Genomic DNA, 13,026 nt, shown 5'->3' with positions numbered 1-13,026 from the left:
TGAAAATTGTCATTTCTATCACTGACAAACCCTCTTAGTTAATAAATAAAGCATTTCAGAAGTGGATGCACTTCTCCAACATGGCCCTACTTAGTTCATTAAGTGCAGTTTAGACAAAAGGCAATTTCTAAAAGAGTTGTGGGTGTATTGAACAAACTGCTTAACCATGATTTAAACTAATATTTATTGTTATTACAATTTACAGTGAAGGTAAACTACACTATCATTTAATCAAATATGGTGGTTGATGGCATCCAAACTTGTTGTATATTCATAATTTGTGTAAGCAGGGCCTGCTGAGACGTCCAACAGTGCATGACAGCAATCAGATAGGGCCAGTTTCTGGAAGTCCAACTTTATCTGCTTATTTACAGAAACTAGGGATATAAAACATAAGATCCTGAAATACATATTTATAAAGTGAGCTATGAATTTGATTGTAAATGACTATCTACAGAACAATTTATAAACTGACATTTTCATTGTGACAACTGTCTCTTCATTTTGTGTGTCAAGTGGGCTGTGCCTTTAAACTGATCAGCTAAGTATAATTATAATTACTTTATTTTTCTTCCACATCCCTCAAGTACACCAGGGAGACTATGGATTAAATATACTGTTGAGTGCAATATCCCTCAATATACAGCCTACTGCATACTTAGTTAAATAATTATAGGATTTCCCTTTTAACCAAGCTACCTGATTTCTCCCCGCACCCAGAACTGTGCTTGGAGTCCTGACATTATCATCTTTATCACTGCAGCAAAATAAAAAATAATACTCCAGAGGTACAGTACAGTACCTGAGGTATCCCCTCCTGGTGCCATCACTGTTTGTCGTTAGTTGCTGCAGGGTGCAGATAAGGGCTTCATTTGAATATATATAGTCGCACGCGTCACCCCACTTGACAAGTATTTCTTAACCAAACACACCTGCTTGAGTCATTTATCGCCCTGCCATGGCTGTACAATAAGTACATCCCCGGCTATAGGAAGAAGGCAAAGGAATCCATCATACTGAAATTCTTATATCTATTTACAGAGCGTTCCCTAATTAAAAAGCAAAAGCATTGTGATGTATGAACTCATTTTACGTCTTGTCAGATTCTCCAATACAAAAAAGGGAAATTTGACTGGTAATAGCTTTTACCTTCATGAATGCTGGTAAACAGTTTATTGCAAACACTCAAATCATTTTGTGATGGAGTGTCTCCCTGTAATAATTAAATCCATTAGGCCACTAAAGTCATTAACGCCACTTTCATCAATCAATAACCTACAGTATAAATATATTTTATTGAGGGTCATGTCTCGACCAATTAGGTTAACTAGCCAATCTAACTTTCCACATGGCATTTTCTGACAAAAGCTAAAGCATTTATCTAATGTATTCTGAAATCCATTCATGTATATAATGCTCATGTCTGCCAAGAAATACAAATAATAATAATAATAATATAATACAAAAAAATCGTTTTTTATTGTTATATTTCTAACATTTTCTTAAACTTGAACAGAATATTGTTGTCATTAAGAGTACAGCATATATCTACAATCGAATCTCCACCTTGTCCATTTTTAACACTGTGCTGTGATCAGGTATACACCTATCAAAGTGCTGCGCCAGCTTGTCTATGAAAAAGATAGAGCCGAGGTCGCAGGGCCATTATTTAATTTGACAATTTGTACACCACTCTTATATATTACCCTTTAAGACCTTAATAATAGGCTTTACTTTAGCACAGGATTAAAACATAAAAGGCTTCAAATTCCAAAGTCACCTGTATCCATTTATTGCTCACTTCTGATAGAGTATATATATATATGAAAAAAACTCTCCACCACATTCAGTAATAAATCTCAGGACAGAACGTATGGCTAAGTTCTCCAAAGGAACAAGGGGAAAGCACATAAATGTCCAATATAGACAGACAAAGTGTATTGCATAGCTGCAGAAGACATATGTAGAGGTACTCCAGCCATTGTCTTAACCCACAGCACTTAAGAAGGGTTTCTCCCTGCAGTTGTCCATATGTTTTTGGTTTATGCTCTTTCTTTAACACAACATAGGTTGTATTACATTTATGAAACATGTTTAATACCTCTGGAAATCACACAGCCCAGAGAAAATCCATCTGCTGTGGAAAAAAAGAAAAAAAAAAAAAAAAAGAACTATAGGTTAAAGTAAACAATAAAAAATGTGACTCAATACTGCCTTTTGGCCCGTTCTTGAGATATGATGGATGTCAGAGACACAGCCCATGCGGTGAAGATATTCACAGCTGAATTAAATAAATACATAAATAAATAAATACATCAATAATAGCACTTCAGTTATGTGGATTGTGGCTCGCCAAATGGTAAATATTGATACATAAACTGTATACATTTGTGTTAGTACTGACTTCCTTTAAAACACAGACTGAACACAAAGTCACCAGGATGTTGACAGTCCCTACAGCTAAAACCAGTGAGGCCACATAGTCATTTGTCACATTAGCCGTTGCTTGATGGGCAACATAAGTGCTATGACTGTTCAATCAAGTCTAACAGTGCATGAGATTGTTCAGGTTTACTCTTAGGTCAATGCAAAACACCCAGAGCAAGACATATCTGTCCTCATAAGCACTGTCAAGTAAAATCATGATTCATAACAACTTGACACATTCCATTCCAGCTTCCAGGTATCTTCCGGTGTATCTGTGGAGATTACAGTGCATATTGTAATGACTGGAACGGGGCTGTTAAGATGAACTTGTGAGTGCAAACCACTTTTTATCCTTGTCCAAGTAACTAGGCCAGGATCATGCATGAAATTCTGACAAGCTATAAAACACTGTTAAACCGCTGATAAAAATGTTAGAACACATGGAGAGCAATGTGGCGAGGAGAGTTTCGAACCCACAGCCTAGTGGCGGATCAGGAGCTGTGCAGCTGATGAATGTATGACCTATCCTGGAGAACCACTTTTCTGTCGGAGGCTTTTTGAAGTATAACCCAATATGCTCTTTCAAAAGGACCGTGTTCCTGTTCACACAAGCTGTAAGCATGTTTGACTGGCAAATACGTCAGTTTGACCACCACCTGGAGCAAACCCTAAACCTCCAGTACACAGAGCATATGATATAGCACATGGGAAAGCATGTTCACAGCTTGTCTGCATTGTAAGCAATGCACAACACATACCAGCCTTACTGAAGAACAAATTAGGGACAATCATCTCAATACATCATCTGACTTGGGAAGAGGAATAAAAGTGTGGTACCAATCATTATTAAGGCCGCTGGCAATTTAGGATGACATGCCATCAACCTTCAGTATTTTGTTTTTCCTTGACTGTATGCCATCTGTTTATTTTATATTGCATATAAATGCAAGTATATTTGTGTGGAAGGATTTTAGTTCTGGTGTACAACACTTTTACATTTGTGCATCTGCTACATTATCCATTAGGGCAATTCACAATAGACAGATTTTATGCATGCATTAGAACACTTTTCAAGTTATAGTAATAACCCACAGAAAAATCCTTCTAAAATGATTTTAAATTGGGAAAATAAAATTACAACTTTTGTATGTTAAATTGCATTAAGACTGTCTATTATACAGATGTAGATTTTTCTATTTTTAAATAACTCCCAAGTTGATGTCAGTACCCATAAAGTGTGGCTTTTTAATTAACTTATTTATAAGGAAAAATAGATTGCATCATTTTGAACTTGTAACTGTAAATTATAACACAATGAATAAAGATCAGACCGTCTTCTGTGAAAAGCTCAGGCAGGGGAGAATAATATAGATTTTGAGTAAGGAATTAAAGCCTTCTTAAAGTGAGAGAGACAGTTCTGCATTATACGATATACAGTTACAGGAAATGAATTGTGAAACACAAATCAATCCTTATCATTCATGAAGCAACACTCTTATGTTAATTCAAGTGAGAATGCCTATTTATTATTATGATGATGATTATTATTACTTTCACTTTAACATATTTCAACTTCAGAGTTAATTGATAGTCATCCATAATGCTTACAGAGTATTATTTTGGTGTTTGACATGAGAGTTTGAACAGAGCAAGATGAAATTTGAAATAAAAGGGCCTAAACGCAGTCTTTTGCAGTCTTAAAGTTTGGAACAGAAGCTTAGGGACCCGGGCATGTGCTAAGCAGCCCAGATGCTAGGTGATTGACATCAGCACTGTGAGGTCATCGCTGGAGGGTGCAATGGAACAGGTGTCCTTCCTGAACTGGTTTATAAGAAATCTACTAAGGCCTACAAGAGGGTAAGGCCCACATGTGCTTCCCCTAGAGGGTTTCCCAATGAAGTCAAGATGTAAATGACTCTTTGCTCAGCACTGAAAGGATATTCAGTGGTGGTGGTGAGAGGGGGGGGGGGGGGTGTTCAGAAGTATGCTAATGATAAGCCGAGCACCAACGTATGAAAGAATGACTGCTTTCGTACCATTCAGTGTTGGTCTGGGAATGCTGTTATGGATGGTTTGTTAACTGTGCCATGGTTTTTTCAAAAGGAAGTTAATCAACGGTTATGAAAATAAAATATGAGCAAAATGTGCTTCTGCAGGCTTTTCCAGGGCAACCTGGGACTTTTAAAGCAAATACCTTACTAATTATCATCATCTATCAGCAGTTAATTTGTGCATAGGAAAGGAGTGTCTTAATTAGCTAAACATTATACAACATGTTAACCTAGGACTGCAGGTAATTGTTTTTTGTCAACCAAGCATCTGTGCTAAGGATTGGAATGGATGTTGCTTTTGCATTTCATAAATGTAGTAATACAATAGTATATATTAGTAAATAGTCTACATTAGAAGGGAATATGTACTGCGTTTAATCATCACTAGAATCCCAAAGCAGTTCAAATGAATCACTACCATACAATTTAATCACAATAAAAGGCCGGACAATTTTAATAATAAGCTACTTTAATTCTCAGCAAGACCTGCTAAGACCTTTTTCTAGATGTTAATAAAGGGGTTTGAAAAACAGTTTAATGACACAGCGACTTGAATAGCATCCATATTACAGGGACAATGGAGAAGGCACATGACTGATACCCACACTCTTAAAACATGCAAATATCATAGGAAGGAAAGCGAAAATGATCTTATCAACACATTCCTGGTGAACACCCTCATTGTGGTGGACTGAACAGACTGAGGACAGATCATTACATTCCCATTGTCTTATACCTGACTTATGGAGTCCAGGAGGTGGAATATTTGGAAATACAGACTTTGCGATTATGGATTGACCTGTCCAGAGCACACATTCGCAATGTACAGAGTAAAGCAGCGACTTGATTTAATTTAGGTCTGTGGACTTTTGGTTCTCAGTCTCAGATCTCTCGCACAATGGAGAGATTTATGCTCATTTAAAAATACTGCAGACGGGCTGTAGTGAAACCACAAGGTTTATTGGAGGCTTGCCTTCAAAGCAGCGTTTATTTTTGTTTGCTGTTTTTATGGAGTATGACAGAAGAAACGGGCCCTAACACATGTCATCTAATCTGTCAGCTGAATATAACACAGCCAGAGGTCCCTTCCTTTCCTCTGTCTGTTTTCTATGTCCCTCAACAAGGCCCTTAGGGGATTTAACAGCCTCGTCCTCAGAGCCAGTCTGTCACCCATCACCAGAGAATGTCTACAAATTAATCTATGCTAAATAGTGTTACACTACTGATGGCTCCTAAGTTGTGGGGTATCCTGAAGTGAAAATAAAATATTATTAATTGGAATTTACAGGCAGGTCTGCCCCTTCTTGCTATACTGATGGGTTCACCTCTTAGCACTCCACGTAGTGTTAAAAGGAATAAATTAGTGAGCCGTGTGAAGGAGAGGATTGATTTACTCTGGGCTCTGACAGCAATTCTGCCTTTCCAGGTGTTCACCTCTTGATCTGGCTGCAGGCAGGAATTTTCTCAGGCACTCTGTTTTTTATAGTTTCTGGCAGCGATTGTGGCAAATCTCTAATGTTTCCAGCACAACAGAGAGGTTAGATTGCGAGATTCTGGCAGTGAGCGCTATTTTGGCTTTTGTTGATATACATCTATATTTTATTGAGTGTCAGCTGATGGGAGAATGCATTAAAAGGAACATTTTACAACAAGAATAAAAGAAAGTAGAAGCAAGGACCACAAAGATTACACTTGATAAATGCATATACATTTCCTCCATGAAAACATGAACAGTCCATGTTTTATGTGGTAGCAGAATCAGTTGTAACCAAATCTGTAAGTGTTTCCCTTTCATTGTCATAATTTATGGCTTACATTCCAATACTGGTATGATACTAATACACATGTAATTTGTAAAAGAATGACACATTTGAATGTGAAAAGAAAGTTAAATTGTGTTGAGTAAACAGTCTTTTCTAATAGGATATTATTTGATTTACATTGTAGAGTGGGGAATAAAAGACACAGGAAAAAATACTCAAACTATTAAGTAGCTTTTTTAACAACTGCTAAACCATTAAGATTAACGATCTATAGCAAAACGTTTGTCACGTTAATGAAAGAATCCAGCTGTGAAAAGTGGAGATATCAAATGCAGAAGCCACGTTACAAGAAACACCAAGCCAGTAGTAACAATTGTAAGAGCTGTAACACTTGTGTCTGTATTCCCAGTCTACATTTTAATTGGTAGAGAGGCATTTTGGGATTTGAAAAGGAGAAGATATGTGTCTTGAGCATCGTATTTCTCTCAGGTACAGAGATGAGTTTTTCCACATTTGACCTAAGAATGTTTGAAACTATTAATTTAAAGAAAGTACATATTCAAAGGGCCTTCTGCCTCATGTAAAATACTCAGGGGTGGACAGAGCCCTGTAGGTTGACTGGTTCACTGAATTATTCCAGTCACTGCAAAGGTATATGTATATATATGTATATATATTACAATATATGTGTATCACATCGAATGAAAGGGATGTTTTGAATATGTATTTTAATAATTTATCATAACATAAGGGCGTCTGCTAAGAAATTAATAATAATAACATGTGCATGTTAACATGATGTATAGCAGTAATCAGAAAATATTAAATTATTAGCTGAAGCCAAAATATCTGATCCACAATTTTGTCCCAGAACAAATTAAATCATTGTCCCACCTGCCAATCACATATTACAAAGCAGGATGGCAGATTTGCTTTGAGCAGAAGCAGGAAGCCTGTGGGAAACAAAATCTGCCATCAGGTACCTTGCTTGTAATTTGCAATTGGCAGGTGGGTCAAAGATTTGATTTAATCCTGGCCTTAGGCTGTTAACAATTTAAACATACTCTACACTCAAAGGTATGGTGCCTGTGTAAACACCACAGCCATTACTGGCTTGACTCCTGGTTAAAATAAATACAAAATTGTGTCCAAGCCACCTAATTAGAACGAACCAGTGTTTACAACAAGACAAATTAAATTGAGGGGAGTAGGTGGAACAAAGGCAAGGCCTGGGTCACATGGTGGTTTGTATGGCACAGACTGTTTCTTGTGGTGTGTCTTTTTAATTATTATACTTTATTACATTTTTTGTCTGCCATTGTTATTTTTAATTCTGCGTATACCATCCAGAAAGTCTGTGCCATATAAGAGCAAAAACAGATTGAACTGTGTTGCTGTTTAAGAGGCTTAATTGAACAACACATTGCCAAGGGTTTACAGAACATGGGGGACCAAGACTTTGCTTCACCTATGGGATTCACCTCAAGGCGTCTTTTCAGGAGCTACTATTGTGGGACAGGTATCTGGCACTGAAGCACATAACCTAAACTGGGGCTCACAACAAAAACAAATATCAGGACTCTGTATCCACACTCTATCGTACTTATGAAAGAGGTTAAGCAGCTTCTGGGGTCACCCCATGATTGCCAGACCAGGGCTGCCCGCTCATAGAAGTGTTCAATTGTTGGAACACTCGATCAGGTTACGTCTATGCAATTTGTCCCAGTAATTGTGATCTGCACTGTACGTGTGTAACTAATGCATCCCTGCCTGTGGCTCAGACTAGCAAGAGTTCCCCGTTTCATCTCCAAGTAGAAAAGCAAGGAAACACATTAAACTAAGGCCTGCCCCTGGTGCATGGGACTAGTATTGCCAGAGTCTTTTCAAAACCCGAGTGACTCTACAGTAACAGGCTCAATCTACATAACAAGTCCTTGCATTGTAACAGACACAGGGAGACAAACAAATACTGGAATTCAGGGCACTTTCTCTTGAGTCCTGTATCTAAAGATTACTAGGCTTGTGCTATTTTTGTTGCTAGAAATTATACAGATGTCTAAAAATACCATAGGAGTGTATTCATATGAAGAGGGAGACTAATAACTTTGACCTCTTTGACAGGTTTCAGCGGTACCCTGAAAATATACATTTACAAATAAAATGAATTGTGAAAGATTATCATTGACAGAGAGAGAAATATAACAGTGCATTTCAGGACCACAGTTAAGCTGAATTACATGCAAATAAAATGTAGAGGGGATACAAGTATATATCTAAATGGTGATATAGTTTGAAAAAAAAAAAGTATTATGCCTTCTTGGAAAAAAAATGAAGAAAAAAAATCATTAAGTCTCTCTAGCATCAAAGCGTAAATGCTAAAGCGAATAAGCTTATTATAAAGCGTTGCGTAGCTGAGCCTTTCTTTAACCTACTCAGATTTTTCCATGTTCCTGTTCTGTGAAAGGGCCTATACTGTACTAAATTCTTTCAAGTATGGTATATTAAGCAGCACATTAACTTCAATTAAAATATTCCAAAGGCAGCACAGCAGCATAATAAATGTCAACGTTATATAACGCAGGGCTTTGCAAAAAATAGAAAAGACAGTATTACGAATGCCTCTACTACAACTATTAATACTACAGTGTAAATAATAATATATTAATAATCAAATAATAATGATGATCAAATAATAATAAGACTGCCATTGAAAAATGGAGAATCAATTATTTGAAGTGATTAAATAGGGTCCATTTAAAAGAAAGGTGTACTGAATGTTGATGGATGATAGAGATACATTTTCTAAAGAAAGATTTTCTAAATACTGTGTTTTATTCACAGAACTGGAACAAATTGTACTGGGGCTGGAGTGCTTTAAAGGAAATGCACAAATGCTTCCTTTGTTAAATTGTAGCTGTTAAAAAAAACCTATACTTTTGTTTCTTACTGAAGCCCTGTGGTTTTACTGCTGCATTATGATAGAATGTATAAAATAGTTTGGCGGAAAAAAAAAAAAACACTAATTACTGACATGGTATGTAAACTCCTAGTAACTTGGCATGAAGTGTTTTTCCAGTCTTTTAAATTAAATTTAAAGTAGTTGTGCCACATCAGTAACAGTGTGTTGTGTTGTCTCAGAATACGCCATTGACTTGAGTCTCTTGACACTGTGAAAGGTCAGAAATGTTCATATTTGCTCATCAAATAGTATCTGGCATTGCTAATGTCATCTAGATTACCTTTCATTGTTAGATAGCAGATAGCACCAGTGTGGTGCGACATAGAGCCCGTTATTACAACCATCTCACAGCTCCTTCCCTGATAAGGGCTGCCCTTTGTGTTCCCAGCCAAAGGGCAGACAAGATGTGAAGGTCTTTACTGGGAGAAAACTGTGTCCATTAAGGTATATCTCTAAAAGATATAACCTTCCCACATCTCCATTCTAGATTAGAAACCTCTGTATTTTAGAAAAAAATCATAGTATTTCGTTTTCCTAGTTCATTTCTAATACACATATTTGTTTCTCAAAAGTGAACAGATATTGTAGCTCATGTAATAATAACAGCACTGCTCTGTGCCCAGTTACCTCACATTAAGACCAATCATAACCCTAAAAGGAACCACACATTTATACTGCAGTAGTTCTTGTGCCCACAATGACACCAAGAGTAGGACAGCAAAACAGCACTACCTTAAATAAGGGCAATATGAACAAGAAGTAGTAGCTAGTGGAAAAATTGAAGGGTAATTATGGTGACAGCACCAGGGCTGCTTTGGTTTGCACTTGCTATTGTTTATGAAGGAACAAGGCATGAAAATGAGAACAACTACAATCACTGAACATTCCCAGACAAAGAAATACACCCTGTAAACATATTATTTAATCTCAAAAAACAAAGCAGGAGCACGTCCTTGTAGTGAGGATACAATATGGTTATATGCTTAAGAAAAATACACACACACACACTCACTATTAAATACAGAGAAATATACTTGAAAGAGAAAAAGGCACACAAGAATTTAACTTCAAATATAAATTATTTCCCACTGCTTTAAACATAATTCTCTTGTTTGGTTAAAGGAGGTAATGTTTGAGCATATGGTTGTTTAATGTCATAAACATCTAACTTATCATAGGAACAAAACATAATGAGGAACAGGATGAATATTACAAAAATATCTTATTTAAAATGTAGAATAATACATTGATGTACTTGTACATTTCATCTTGTATTTGACAATACTATTGTTGACAGAATGTTACTGTATATACATTACATTTGTTTTCAAATAAATTCAAAATGATTAATTAATCCTTTTTTCATTTCTCTTCAACACATATTTGCAGAACTGTTTATTTCACTATCATGTCATACTGTGTCAAAATGTGGCACCTCTTTTGATGTGAGCTAAGGCACAGTTGTTCCCTATTTCTGAGAAATGTATTATCAACTTAAGCACTGGCAACGGTGCCCATTAGGATTGGAATCCTTTTTTTATTCCAGTTTGTGTTCTTGGTGTAGCACTGAAAAAAGGCCAATGTTTTCATTTTACCTTCACTATTAGCACTACAAATACTGTATAAGATTTTTTTTTAAGACTTAACTTTGATAAGAAAACTAAAGGTATGATTCCAAGCAAATAGAACCCCATGTAATATCCATAATTATAAGAAACTGCTGTTCCACAGGATAAATCTTAAATAATAAAGCTTTATTTTTATCTGTTGATGCCTGCATTAAGTTCAATGTGTTTGTAGCATTTTGTAATTCTGGTTTGCATTACATGCAAGTGGATTATCCCACGTTTTATTTATCCCTTATTAATCACCAGTTAAATTTAATCTTTTATTTTCTTAAAAAAAATGTGTGGGATTAACAAAAGAGAAGTAGCAGTTTTTTTCTGCTATCCAAGTCAAATATCCGCTGTTCAAAGCCTTCTGAGCAGCTTTGTGTTTAACCGGAGTGAAGAAAGACAAGCAGCCGGTCGACAGTCAATAAATATGTTTCTTAGACAATTCCTGCAACAAAATGAGTAAAGCACATTTTCAATGAAGGTCAAATACGTTATTAGTCAATTTAAGGTCTCTGTGCTCATTTTTCTTTTCTTCTTTTTCTCCCATGCATGACCTTCGCAGATACCATGTATGCTTTCACTTCTTGTGGTTTAATGCAGAGTCTGGTTAAGGTATTATTTTCTTTGTCGTGTTAATTAAATCTTTACTTTCTCATATCATGTTGTGTTGCTATTGAAATCCTGCTGGTCTGACTGTTATTCTCACCCCATGTTAAGTAACTGTCCTAGAAAAAGATACTTCTTGAAAAAAATCCTCTTGGCTGAACGAAGAGGAAGAATGTAAAAAAGGCTATAGAACAGGGGTAGGGAGTTCCACACCTTGAAGACCAAAGGCTTTCTGTTTTTCATTCCACGACTTCATAATTTGATTCAAGTAATTGTTACAATAGAAAGTCAAATTAGCTGTTTATTTCAGGTATAAATGGTTGCTAATTAAAAGATGCAGATAAACATATAGGAACACAGCCCTTTAAGTCAGGATCTGCCTAAGCCTACTTTAGAACATGATACTACAGGAAAGAGCGTTTACAAAGCTGCCAAACATCATTTTGATACCCATCCATAAGTCCATGTGATATTTCTGAGGTGTCTCCAGGACTTTAATAGGGTTTTGAACAAATAGGAAATCTTAGGAGAATGGTATTATACTATGTTCTACAAATGCAAAATTTCATAGGTTTATTCTTTAACCAACTACGAGTTGTATCTTATCCCTAAATTGTGCATTTTTATTATCAGTACTTTACATTCCTGAGAACCTAAAGGTTGTTTCTGTTTGTTGTGTATTTTGGGGTTATTTAAACCTCTCATGTTAAGGGCAGGAGAAATGATTCAGAATGTATTGCTGGTTTGAACCTGAGCACCACTCACTCTGATTTGAGTTAGTAATGCTACGTCTATAAATTTGCATTAAGAAGTCAACATTAAAACACATTTAAATGCTTAAATGCATTGTTTGACGGAGATAAACAATTCGGGACAGATTTACTTAAGGTTTACTAGAAATGCATCTCTGCTTCTTGAAAAATGAGGGCTGAATACATACAGCTGTTATGCACTTTGAATTTGGGAGTGTGGCAAGATGATGTCTTTAGTGAGTTTTAAAAAAATACATGTGGCAAAAAAATTGACATTTTGAAAATGCATAGAACACACATACATGTACACATAAATCAAGACTATTACATGAAATGCACAACTGATGTTTTAATACCTAATCTAATATCAAAGAAAATACCTATCATTGAGTTCATATTGACTCCTATTAGCTTGTAAACTATTCTATTTTAATATTCATAATTATAACATTTCAGTTGGCTGATGTTTCAACATACATTGTAAAGAAACATTCCTTTAGTTATATAAGTTGTTCAATATCAGAATCTGCTGTTAGAATTTATAAATATACATAGCTTTACCTCTCAGCAACATATGGCTGCATATGAACATCCAAAAGATGTTCAAAGAAGTGAAAGCAGTGGGGAAAATGCTGACATGTTTGTGTGGTTGTGGAAACTGTACGATAAAGAATATGTACTTTTAATTACCTTACAGCAGTCTGATGTGTTCTTCAGAGTTCAAATGCTCAGATAATTATAGCTATTCAGACCCCTCCGGTGTTAAAGGTGGCTCATTATGTTTTAAAGGCACAGTAGCAAACGGATAACTTCAACGGTCCTGTTTTCTGAGAGCAATTAGCTTCAGGACCA

This window comes from Amia ocellicauda, chromosome 20 (genome assembly GCF_036373705.1).
Source record: "Amia ocellicauda isolate fAmiCal2 chromosome 20, fAmiCal2.hap1, whole genome shotgun sequence".
NCBI classification, from domain to species: Eukaryota; Metazoa; Chordata; class Actinopteri; order Amiiformes; family Amiidae; genus Amia; species Amia ocellicauda.
Note: the sequence above shows the minus strand (reverse complement) of the source record.